We start from the raw sequence: 12,909 nt of genomic DNA, 5'->3' as shown, positions 1-12,909 counted from the left end.
AGAGATCAAGTGAGCTGGACGACTAAGTAGGCAGGACTGACGAGCAGAATCAACAACAGCTGGGTAACTGTGGAGAGAGATGGGAGCTGGCAATTAGCAGACAGCTGAGCGGCCAGCTCAGAGAAGGAAAAGCTGAGCCCAGCCCTGACAGGTAGACCATATAGTTCTAACATTCTCACAAAATTCCAAGTAATGTGTAATAAAACTTGTTTCACCTGCTGTTATCATGATGTGTGTGTTAAGAGGACCTCACACTTAAAATTTACATTTTTTATGCTTATGTTTTGCCTTCCTGGTTCCTCTTTTCATCAACATGCTAAGGACATTTAAAAAAAAAAAAAAAAAAAAAAAAAACACCTTTCTGTTCTCAGTACCTTTTTTTAGACCCTTTGACATCATCACTGGGTCTCTGTGTTTCTCTATACAATAAAGGCAGATCATGCTGGTAGGAGGGATTGTCAGGGTGTTGTATATACCTTCCTGACAACATCACAGCACCCTGCCTAAGTACACCTCTCAAGAACCCTCAGTCCTAATGCAAGCAGTAGGCTGGCACTTGTAAGGAGTTATGCAAATATCACAAAGTTTTGATGGGTGGATGTCAGTCTGGAGCAGGAGTGGGCAACTAAAGCCCTCCAGCTGTTGTGGAACTACATGTCCCATGAGGCATTGCAAGACTGACAGTTACAAGCATGACTCCCAGAGGCAGAGGCATGAAGGGACTTGCCTTGGGATCAGCTATTGGGTTGCAGTTGTCCACCCCTGAGGAATGAGTGTTCCATAAGCATACAGACCATTCTAGATAATGCTCACATGTAACGATGAGTCTCCACGATTGAAGAAAGGAAAGGGCGAGATGAGCCAGGAAATGAGGCAGGTTCTATCTGACTTGCTGAAGTGGTGGACAGGGTTCTCCAAGGATTCATATAGAGCCAGGCCTCGCTACATGTCGCAGTTCTCTCACAGGAAGCCTGTTTTACATTCATAGGCTTCTGGTTGTGTGCAGTGCAGCAGGCGAGGGAGACTCGGTGCTGGCAACATGGTGGAAGCAAGCACCCGCAGCATGGAGGTTCTCTGTATCCAACCAGAGAGCAGCATCAAACCATCAGCTGAAGAGATGACTTCTAAAGACTACTACTTTGAATCATTTGTAAACTTTGGTATCCACAAGAAATTGTTGAAGATGAAGTTCGAACTCTGACCTATCAAAACTAAATGCTTCACAACAGACACTTGTTCAAGGACAAAGTTATCTTGGATGTAGGAAGTGGAACAGGAATGCTCTGCATATTGGCAGCTAAAGCTTCGTACACGCGATCAGATTTTCGGATGACCGTTTGTCCGTTTTTTGTTGCATGCTCGTCTCATGTCGAAAGTGAAAAGGTTACTCACTATACGAAAATTCTCGTACGACAGAATACAACTTCAGAAGTGATGTAATGAATAGTTTTGTATGTATTCTTTCGTTTCTGAGCATGCGTAGTCTTGCTCTTACAATTTTTTTTTGTACGAAAACCGTACTGATTAACCGCTTCAGCCCTGGAAGATTTTACCCCCTTCCTGACCAGAGCACTTTTTGCGATTCAGCACTGCATCGCTTTAACTGACAATTGCGCAGTCGTGCGACATTGCACCCAAACAAAATTGACGTCCTTTTTTTCCCACACTAATAGAGCTTTCTTTCGGTGGTATTTGATCACCTCTGTGGTTTTTATTTTTTGCGCCATCAACAAAAAAAGAGCAACAATTTAAAAAAAATAATTATTTTTACTATAATAAATATACCCAAAAAATGTATAAAAAAAACATTTTTTTCCTCAGTTTAGGCTGATATGTATTCTTCTACATATTTTTGGTAAAAAAAAAAATCGCAATAAGCGTATATTGATTGGTTTGCGCAAAAGTTATAGTGTTTATAAAATAGGGGATAGTTTATGGCATTTTTATTATTAATTTTTTTTTTTTATTAGTAATGGCGGCAATCTGAGATTTTCATTGGGACTGCGACATTATAACAGACACATCAGACACTTTTGACACAATTTTGGGACCATTGTCATTTATACAGCGATCAGTGCCATAAAAATGCACTGACTACTGTGTAAATGACACTGGCAGTGAAGGAGTTAACCACTAGGGGGCGATGAAGGGGTTAAGTGTGTCCTAGGGAGTGATTCTAACTGTGGGGGGGATGGACTACTAGTCACATGACAGCGATCACTGCTCATGATGACAGGGAGCAGTGATCTCTGTCATATCACAAGGCAGAACGGGGAAATGGCGTGGCGTCGCGTGTGCGGAGGGAGCCAGAAAGCCGTCAAGCCGCCCCTGTGAAGCCTTGCTTCTCTCTCTGAATGGCCCTCTGCTGTGGCCAATTATGGGGAGGGAAACAGCGGGCAGGAAGCTGGGCGGTGGCGCAGGGAAACCAATTAGAGCCGCTCTCTCTCTCTTCGGCTGACAGAAAGGGGGAGTTCTCTGGTAAATTGAGCAGCAGCATTGTGACAGGGAGAGGAGAGATGCGGCTGTCTGTATCTCCCCCGCTCGCCCCCCCTCCCCTTTCTGTCAGCCGAAGAGAGAGAGAGCGGCTCTAATTGGTTTCCCTGCGCTGCCGCCCAGCTTCCTGCCCGCTGTTTCCCTCCCCATAATTGGCAACAGCAGAGGGCCAATCAGAAGACTCTGGGGGCATCATGGGAAAAGTAGTCCCTGAAGAGTGTCGGCCCCTGTGTGTCCACAAACATGCTACAGCCCCCAGCATGCATGCACTCTGCTGGGGGGTGTTACAGGAGAAGAAAAAGAGAGAGTACTGTGCTGGGGGAAGCCAGAGAGGGAGCCACGCTGTACCCGCACCACCAGAGAGCCACGCTGTACCCGCACCACCAGAGAGCCACGCTGTACCCGCACCACCAGGGCCACCCTGTACCCGCACCACCAGGGCCACCCTGTACCCGCACCACCAGAGAGCCACCCTGTACCCGCACCACCAGAGAGCCACCCTGTACCCGCACCACCAGAGAGCCACCCTGTACCCGCACCACCAGAGAGCCACCCTGTACGAGCGCCACCCTGTACCCGCACCACCAGAGCGCCACGCTGTACCCGCACCACCAGAGAGAGCCACGCTGTACCCGCACCACCAGAGAGAGCCACGCTGTACCCGCACCACCAGAGAGAGCCACGCTGTACCCGCACCACCAGAGAGAGCCATGCTGTACCCGCACCACCAGAGAGAGCCACGCTGTACCCGCACCACCAGAAAGAAAGCCACATTGTTCCCGCACCACCAGAGAGGGAGCCACACTGTACCTTCACCACCAGAGAGCCACGCTGTACTCACACCACCAGAGAGAGAGCCACGCTGTACCCGCACCACCATAGAGAGAGCCACGCTGTACCTGCACCACCAGACAGGGAGCCACGCCACCAGAGAGAGCCACGCTTTTCCCGCACCACCAAAGAGAGAGCCACGCTGTACCTGCACCACCAGACAAGGAGCCACGCCACCAGAGAGAGCCACGCTTTTCCCGCACCACCAAAGAGAGAGCCACGCTGTACCTGCACCACCAGACAAGGAGCCACGCCACCAGAGAGAGCCACGCTTTTCCCGCACCACCAAAGAGAGAGCCACGCTGTATCTGCACCACCAGACAAGGAGCCACGCCACCAGAGAGAGCCACGCTTTTCCCGCACCACCAAAGAGAGAGCCACGCTGTATCTGCACCACCAGAGGGGGAGAAAGATGAAGCCACTGCTGGGGTACAGACATGCTACACTACTGATTAGAGTCAGCCTGGGCAACCCAGAGTGAGCGAATGTCCAGCCGGAGGGATCACTGTTGCAGGGTCTGGTAAGAGAGCCTGTTGGCCATTGTCCATTACTGTTCCCAGGGACTGAGCTATTAGGAAGTGCCTAACCTGATATCCTCTAGGCCTTATTGACCGCCAAAATGAGCTCCAACGCTGGGCCTCCAGTCCAAAAATTAAGAGGGGGGGGGGGGGACACAATTTTTACAGCACCAGGTGACACCAAACCTACTGACGCCACTGTCCCGGAGCCCACAAGTTCCGGCACTGAGCTTCGGTAACTGGCCATACAGGGTGCGCTAGCGTGGGCACCCAGGACATCTGCCACCTGGGGTCCCACAAGCACCGATCAGCTTTTCGTAGCAGCCACCACCTCTCTCCCCACTGTCAGCCACACACACTCCTCGGCTCCTCCTCCTTCTCGGCTCTAATGTTCTAGTGTACACAGTCAGGAGGAGGAGGAGGAGGAGGAGCCACAGAGGAGGGACACGACTTCAGTGCAAAAGCCACGCTGCCGGTCTGAGGTCTGTGTATAGTTTACAGTGGAGGGGGAAAAATATTGACTCGCGCTCAAAACAAAAACTAACATGTGTATGACTGGAAAAGAGTACTCAGCCGATATTTAAATAAATGTTATGAAAACATATGATAAATGTGGCAAACTGAATATTAGATTGGAAAATTGATCCCACTTCCCCTTAAAGGAAATATATTCAATAGCAAATCAAATTCATACATAAAAACCATGAAGGATTGCAGGGTAATATCTTAAGTTAAAGAAAATATTTTAAAAAAAGGGGAAAGTCCATATACAAAAAACACCCTACAAGTGCTGTGGTAATGCAAAAAAAGGGGGGTCATGGGGTTCCGGTAAGCGGCCAGGCACTTCATTCATGGTGGTGGACCCACACATCTGGGATTTCATTTAAATTGGACTTTTTTTGCATTACCACAGCACTTGTAGGGTGTTTTTTGTATATGGACTTTCCCCTTTTTTTAAAATATTTTCTTTAACTTAAGATATTACCCTTTTATATATACTGCAATCCTTCATGGTTTTTATGTATGAATTTGATTTGCTATTGAATATATTTCCTTTAAGGGGAAGTGGGATCAATTTTACAATCTAATATTCAGTTTGCCACATTTATCATATGTTTTCATAACATTTATTTAAATATCGGCTGAGTACTCTTTTCCAGTCATACACATGTTAGTTTTTGTTTTGAGCGCGAGTCAATATTTTTCCCACTTGATTTCTGTGTGTTTGTGTCACATATAGGACTCTGCAGCATAGATGGTTAACATTATTTATTTTTGATGCGCAGTTATTTATTTATTTTTTCTTACAGTGGAGGGGGACACAGTAACCGGGAAGGGGGGCAGATAACAGATGCACACATGGATGAGGGGAGGGGGGGTAATGGGATAGGTGCTGGGTGCTTTGAGAGGGGAGAGGATATGTGCTAGTGGGGGGGGGGGGGGGTCTGATCCTCCTCTCCCAAAGCACCCAGCACATATCCCCTCACCCCCCAAATGAAAAAATGCAGCATCCTCTCTGTCCTCTTCCCATGAAGATGACAGGGCGGATCTTAAAAAGGAAGAGGTGTGGCCTTGACAGGAAGGGGTGGGTCATATTTAAATTAGGGGGTGCGCAAGCTTAGTCAGGCCTAGGGCAGCACAAAACCTAAATACACCACTGGAATGGATGGGATGTTGTCTGCTCTATGAAACAATGCTCAACACGGTTACGGAGCAAATGGCTGACACCTGATTGGCTAATATTTTCTGATCGTGCAACACTTTATGCAGCTGCTATAGAAGATGGACAGTACAAGGGCTACAAGATGGTGGGAGAATGTCTATGGTTTTGACATGTTGAGTATCAAGATGTAGCCATCAAGGAACCTTTTGTTGATCCCAAGCAACTGGTCACAAACTCGTGTCTCATTAAGAAGTTGGATATCTACACGGTTAAGGTTGATGAGCAAAGCTTCATCTCTCCGTTCTGTCTCCAAATACTATGAAATAATTACCGTGTCCTGGTGGCTTATTTCATCATAAAGTTCTTCTCTACAAGTCCAGAGTCTCCATACACTCACTGGAAACAGTCTTTTAAATTTGTAGCGCTACTCCTGTAGGAGCCTTTAGTACTTTCCAGGATCTTCCCTTGTTGCAGCCCCCACAGCCAGGCACACAGTATTTCCCACTGCCAGGTGCACAACTTCTGCTCGTTCCTCCAATGACCAGTCTCCCCTCAGGAGGAAGGCACAGCCGGCATTAGCGTATATGTATTCCATATTTATTAAGTATTACCTATTACTATAAAAAAATAACAGAAATATATATTTATAAAGGGGAAAAACATTGCTGAAGAGTCCTATCAGAGGCATGCCGCTAGCCATTTTCATGGTTACAGACGCCGGCTGTGCCGGGGGGAGTGACTCTGTGCAAGCAGGATAGTGGGCGTGCGCGCCTCCGGACTCGATGCCCATGATCGTGGTGAGGAGAAATGGCAGTGATCGGCGTTTTTTTTTTTTTCCTGAACTGCGACATTGCAATGGACGGATCGGACACTTCTGACACTTTTTTGGGGACCATGGACATTAATACAGCGATCAGTGCTATAAAAATGCACTGATTATTGTATAAATGACACTGGCAGGAAAGGGGTTAACACTAGGGGGTGATCAAAGGGTTAAGTGTGAAGGAAGGGTTTCTAAGGCCTCATGTACACTGCTGCTGATAAACGGACTATTAGGAGCAGTTGGGCATTTTTTCTTCAGCTGCCTCTGAAGTCTCCTCTATGTTCGTTTATAGTTTATAGTCGTTTCTAGGCAGTTGGAATGCAAAAAAATGCCTTCAGGACAGATGTTCAAAGGCATTTGGAATGCCAAATGCCTGTAACAGCTTATAAACGTGGCAACTCGCATTTAGCCGCGTTTCGTTTACAAGCATTTTTTAATGGAGATACATTTTTGCCTATTTGAAAAAAAAAAAAAAAAAAAAAACGCTCCTAAACAAGGCATGTAAACGTGGCAAAACAGACTTTTTAAATGTCATTTACTATCTGTCAAGTTAAATTGTTCAGGGGAGGTTGTAAAATGTCCCATGTACATTAAGCCTAACTATGGGGGGAGTGGACTGACTTGGAGTAGAGAGAGATCACTGTTCGTAATCACTAGGAACAGACGATCACACTGTATTGCCCTGACAGAACGGGGCTCTGCTTTGTTTACACTGGCAGATCCCTGTTCTGCCAGTGTAAACTGGCGGAGCGATCTCTGTGGAGCGATCGCAGCGGCCAGCCACACATATTGGCTCTGGGGCAGCGCCGTGCACGTGCCCACTGTATCTATTACACGAAGCGCCATACCAGTGCAGCGATTCGCACAATAGAGCCACCCTGCCACAGTATAACTGCGGCGGCTGGTTGACGTGGTTAAAAGGAGTTGTAAAGGCAGAAGGTTTTTTATCTTAATGCATTCTGTGCAATAACCACTTGCTTACTGGGCACTTAACCACTTGCCGACCAGCCACCGTCATTATACAGCGGCAGGTCGGCACGATCCTGCGAACCATCGTAGCTATACGTCGATCACTTTAAGCGGGATAGCAGGGGCGCGTGCACTGCATCGCTGGGGTGCCGATGCTCATGACCGCTGCAGGCGAGTGATCGCGGGCACGAGAGGCAGAACAGGGACATGTGTGTGTAAACACACAAATCCCTGTTCTGTTCTGTGAGGAGAGACAGATCGTGTGTTCTTCATAGCTAGGAATCACGATCTGTCATTTCTTCTAGGTCAGTCCCCTCCCCCCACAGTTATAAACACACACAGGGAACACAATTAACCCCTTGATCGCCCCCTAGTGTTAACCCCTTCGCTGTATAAATGCCAATGGTCCCAAAAATGTGTCAAAAGTGTCCGATGTGTCCGCCATAATGTTGCAGTCCCAAAAACAAAACAAAAACAAAAAAAAAAAAAAAGGGGATATTTATTATAGCAAAAAGTACAAAATATTATGTTTTTTTCAAAATTGTCGCTCTTTTTTTGTTTATAGCGCAAACAATAAAAAACGCAGCAGAGATGATCAAATACCACTAAAAGAAAGCTCTATTTGTGGGAAAAAAAGGACGTCAACTTTGTTTGGGTGCAACGCCGCACGACCGTGCAATTGTCAGTTAAAACGACGCAGTGCCGAATCGCAAAAAATGGCCTGGTCATTCAACGGCCAAGTCTTCCAGGGCTGAAGTGGTTAAAGGAGTTGTAAACCCTCGTGTTTTTTCACCTTAATGCAGCCTATGCATTAAGGTGAAAAAACACCTAGCAGTGACCGCCCCCCCCCCCATTTTACCTACCTGAGCTCTGGAATTTCACCCACCGGAGACGTTCTCTTCCTCTGCCTGGGGTTCTCCTCTCTTGATTGGATAGATTGATAGCATTGCAGCCATGGGCTCCCGCTGCTGTCAATCAAATCCAATGACGCAGGCTCCGGGGGGCGGGGCCAAGTCCGGCATTCGTGTCTGTGGATGCAAATGCTGGCCTCGGGAGCGTGCCCGCAAGGTACCCCCCCAGAAGAGCGCTTCTCCTAGGTGGTTATCTGATGCGGGGAGGAGCCGTGAGAGCCGCCGAGGGACCCCAGAAGAGGTTGTGCAAAACGAGCTGCACAGTGGAGGTAAGTATGATTTTTTTTTTTTTTTTTTTAATAAAAAACATAAGAGCCTTTACAATCACTTTAACCACTTCAATACCGGGCACTTATACACCTTCCTGCCCAGACCAATTTTCAGCACTGTCGCACTTTGATTGACAATTGCGCGGTCATGCTACACTGTACCCAAACAAAATTTTTATCTTTTTGTTCCCACAAATAGAGATTTCTTTTGGTGGTATTTGATCACCTCTGCGGTTTTTATTTTCTGCTAAACAAATAAAAAAAAAAAAAAAAGAGAAAATTTTGACATTTTTTTTTTTTTTTGATTCAGTTACAAAACTTTGTAAATAAGTAAGTTTTCTCCTTCACTGATGGGCACTGATGATGGGAACTAATATGCGGCACTGATAGGCGGCACTGTACACTAAGAAATGGTACTGATGGATGCCAATCAGTGCCAAACAATAATGCCTGCCAATCGGTGATGCACATTGTGGGCACTGATTGGCATCCCTGGTGGTCTAGGGTGGCATACCTAGTGGTGGGCACCCCTGGTGGTCTGGTGGCATCCTCGGGGGGCTGCGCTGATAATCAATCAGCACAGACCCCCCCTGTCAGAGTAGCAGCCGATCAGCTCTCCTCTACTCGCGTCTGACAGACGCGAGTGAAGAAAAGCCGATCACCGGCTCTTCCTGTTTACATCGTGATCAGCCGTGATTGGACAGGCTGATCACATGGTAAAGAGTATCCGTCAGAGACTACCTAGATCGGAGTTACGGTGTGTCAGATTGACACAGCGCAACAACGATCGCCGCAATGCGCGTCCCCGGGGGCTCGCAGCGGCTTAATAATTTTAATAACCTGAAAATGTCATATGACATCTGGTCAGGGTATTGAAACCACTTTGCTGCCGTCGTTTTGCTATATAGCAGGTGGCAAGTGGTTAAAACCCCTTCCTGCCCAAGCCAATTTTCAGCTTTCAATGCTGTCACACTTTGAATGACAATTGCACGGTCATGCAACACTGTACCCAAATGACATTTTTATCATTTTTTTACCACAAATAGAGCTTTCTTTTGGTGGTATTTAATCACTGCTAAGTTTGTTATAAAATTTTGTAAACAGTTAATTTTTCTCCTTCATTGATGTGCACTGATGAGGCGGCACTGTTGGGCACTGATAAGGCACTAGGTGACACTGAAAGGTTGCACAGGTGGGCACTGGTTGGCATTGCTATGCACTGGCAGGTGCCACTGGTGGTCACTGGCAGGCAGCACAGATACTTGGGTGTCAAACTAGAAGAAGTGGAAATGTCCTTCGCGCTAATGCGAGAAATAGTGGAATAGTGACAACAAAATATCAAAAATAATCTAACGTGAGCAATAATAGTAACTAAATGTGATGATGTCTAAAATAGACTGCAGCAAAATCAAAAATGTTCACATTACACTCTAATGACCGTGAAGATGAAAGGATCTCGCGCATCAAATCTTTCACCTTGTATTGTGGAACGTGACTCATACATATGTGTAAAAGGAAAATAATTACACCTGAATAGACAAATATGCAAATATCGTGATATTGAATGAATGATAAAGTGTAAAGTTCATAATAGCGAAGTGAATCAGCTGGGATCAAATAAGTGGGAAAATTCGTAGATATTAATGGTAATCTTCATATAGAAAGTCCCGGTCTTATCAGGCTCTCAGAACTCTCACCTTAAGAGAAGTTAATTCAGGCATCGATGGATTTCTTTTGGTTGGCACTCTGCGTTATAGCATGATAGTAGTCCAGGTTTAACATCTGTTAGTGGCTGATTTGTCTTCTCAATTAATGTGAGGATAACCTATTGAAAAAGATTTCCCACCCAGGCTCCACCAGCCCGGTGGGGTGAAAAAGGGGGAGGGAAGAGAAAGAAGCCTCCAATGGTGTAGTATAATGGATGAACTGCTTTATGATTATCTAAAAAGTGGTCTCTTACATTTAAAAACTGTTAAAATAGCATTAAACAGAAGGAGCGGCATCTGAGGCGCATCCTTACGTGACTTCCGGTTTACGTCTGCTCTCCGCCACGCCCTACGCGTTATGTCACCGCTCGTGACTTCATCTGGGGACGTAACGTGTAGGGCGTGGCGGAGAGCAGACGCTGTCCCTCTGACAAAAGCCATTGATTGGCATTTTTTTTTCTGCTCACGCTGTTAGCACGAGCAAAAAGAAAAGGCTGATTACTCATCTTTTGTTTACATCACATGATCAGCTGTCATTGGCTGACAGATGATCACGTGGTAAGGGGTCGAGATCGACCCCTTACTCGCCGAGTTTCATTGACTCGGCTGATCACAAGAAAAAAAAAAAAAACCCTTATGTGTGTAGCAGCCTCCCCAGCACCCCCTAATTACTTACCTGAGCTCCATCTCTGTCCAGGGGAGGGTGTGGTTGGGATCACTGGCAGATGCTGGGGGTGGGATCACTGGCAGATGTTGGGGAGAGAGTGGGAACACTGGCAGATGCTGGGGGGGGGGGGTAGTTGGGATCACTGTCCGATGCTGGGGAGGGGTGGGATCACTTTCAGATGCTGGGGAGGGGGTGGTTGGGTTCAATGGCAGATGCTGTGGGGGGGGGGGGGTCGGATCACTGGCAGATGCTGGGGAGGGGGGTTGGGATCACTTTCAGATGCTGGGAAGGGGGGTTGGGATCACTTTCAGATGCTGGGGAGGGGGGTTGGGATCACTTTCAGATGCTGGGGAGGGGGGTTGGGATCACTTTCAGATGCTGGGGAGGGGGGGTTGGGATCAGTGGCAGATGCTGGGGGGGTGGGATCACTGGCAGATGCTGGGGGGGTTGGGATGGATTACTGGCAGATGCTGGGGGGGTTGGGTGGGTGGGATCGCTGACAAATGCTGGGGGTGGGATCACTGGCAGATGCTAGGGTGGGGGGGGCGGTGGGATCACTGGTAGATGCTGGTGGGGTGGGTGGGATCACTGGCAGCTGCTCGGGGAGTGGTGGGATCACTGGCAGATGCTGGGGGGGTGGAATCACTGGCAGATGCTGGGGGGGTGGAATCACTGGCAGATGCTGGGGGGGTGGAATCACTGGCAGATGCTGGGGGGGGGTGGAATCACTGGCAGATGCGGGGGGGTGGAATCACTGGCAGATGCTGGGGGGGGGGTGGAATCACTGGCAGATGCTGGGGGGGGGGTGGAATCACTGGCAGATGCTGGGGGGGGGGTGGAATCACTGGCAGATGCTGGGGGGGGGTGGAATCACTGGCAGATGCTGGGGGGGGGTGGAATCACTGGCAGATGCTGGGGGGGGGTGGAATCACTGGCAGATGCTGGGGGGGGGTGGAATCACTGGCAGATGCTGGGGGGGGGTGGAATCACTGGCAGATGCTGGGGGGGGGTGGAATCACTGGCAGATGCTGGGGGGGGGGTGGAATCACTGGCAGATGCTGGGGGGGGGGTGGAATCACTGGCAGATGCTGGGGGGGGTGGAATCACTGGCAGATGCTGGGGGGGGGGTGGAATCACTGGCAGATGCTGGGGGGGGGGTGGAATCACTGGCAGATGCTGGGGGGGTGGAATCACTGGCAGATGCTGGGGGGGTGGAATCACTGGCAGATGCTGGGGGGGTGGAATCACTGGCAGATGCTGGGGGGGTGGAATCACTGGCAGATGCTGGGGGGGTGGAATCACTGGCAGATGCTGGGGGGGTGGAATCACTGGCAGATGCTGGGGGGGTGGAATCACTGGCAGATGCTGGGGGGGTGGAATCACTGGCAGATGCTGGGGGGGTGGAATCACTGGCAGATGCTGGGGGGGGGGGGGGTGGAATCACTGGCAGATGCTGGGGGGGGGGGTGGAATCACTGGCAGATGCTGGGGGGGGGGTGGAATCACTGGCAGATGCTGGGGGGGGGGTGGAATCACTGGCAGATGCTGGGGGGGGTGGAATCACTGGCAGATGCTGGGGGGGGTGGAATCACTGGCAGATGCTGGGGGGGGGGTGGAATCACTGGCAGATGCTGGGGGGGGGTGGAATCACTGGCAGATGCTGGGGGGGGTGGAATCACTGGCAGATGCTGGGGGGGGTGGAATCACTGGCAGATGCTGGGGGGGAGTGGTTGGGATCACTGGCAGATGATTCGAAGAGGTGTGAGGTATCACCTTTAGATGCTGGGGGGGGTTTCAGATGCTGGGGGGGGTTGAGATCACTGGCAGAGACTGGGGGGTGGGGGTGGGGTGGGATCACTAGCAGATGCTGAGGAGGGATGCGTGGGATCACTTTCAAATGTTGGGGGGGTTGGTTGGGATCACTGGCAGATGCTGGGGGGTGGTTTGGATCACTGGCAGATGCTGGGGGTGGGTGGGATCAGATCACTGTCAGATGCTTGGGGGGGGGGGGGTAGCTGGGGGGTAGCTGGATCACTGTCAAATGCAGGGGAAGGGTGGGT

This window comes from Aquarana catesbeiana, linkage group LG04, assembly GCF_042186555.1.
Source record: "Aquarana catesbeiana isolate 2022-GZ linkage group LG04, ASM4218655v1, whole genome shotgun sequence".
Taxonomy (NCBI): domain Eukaryota; kingdom Metazoa; phylum Chordata; class Amphibia; order Anura; family Ranidae; genus Aquarana; species Aquarana catesbeiana.
This window is presented reverse-complemented; position numbering follows the sequence as displayed.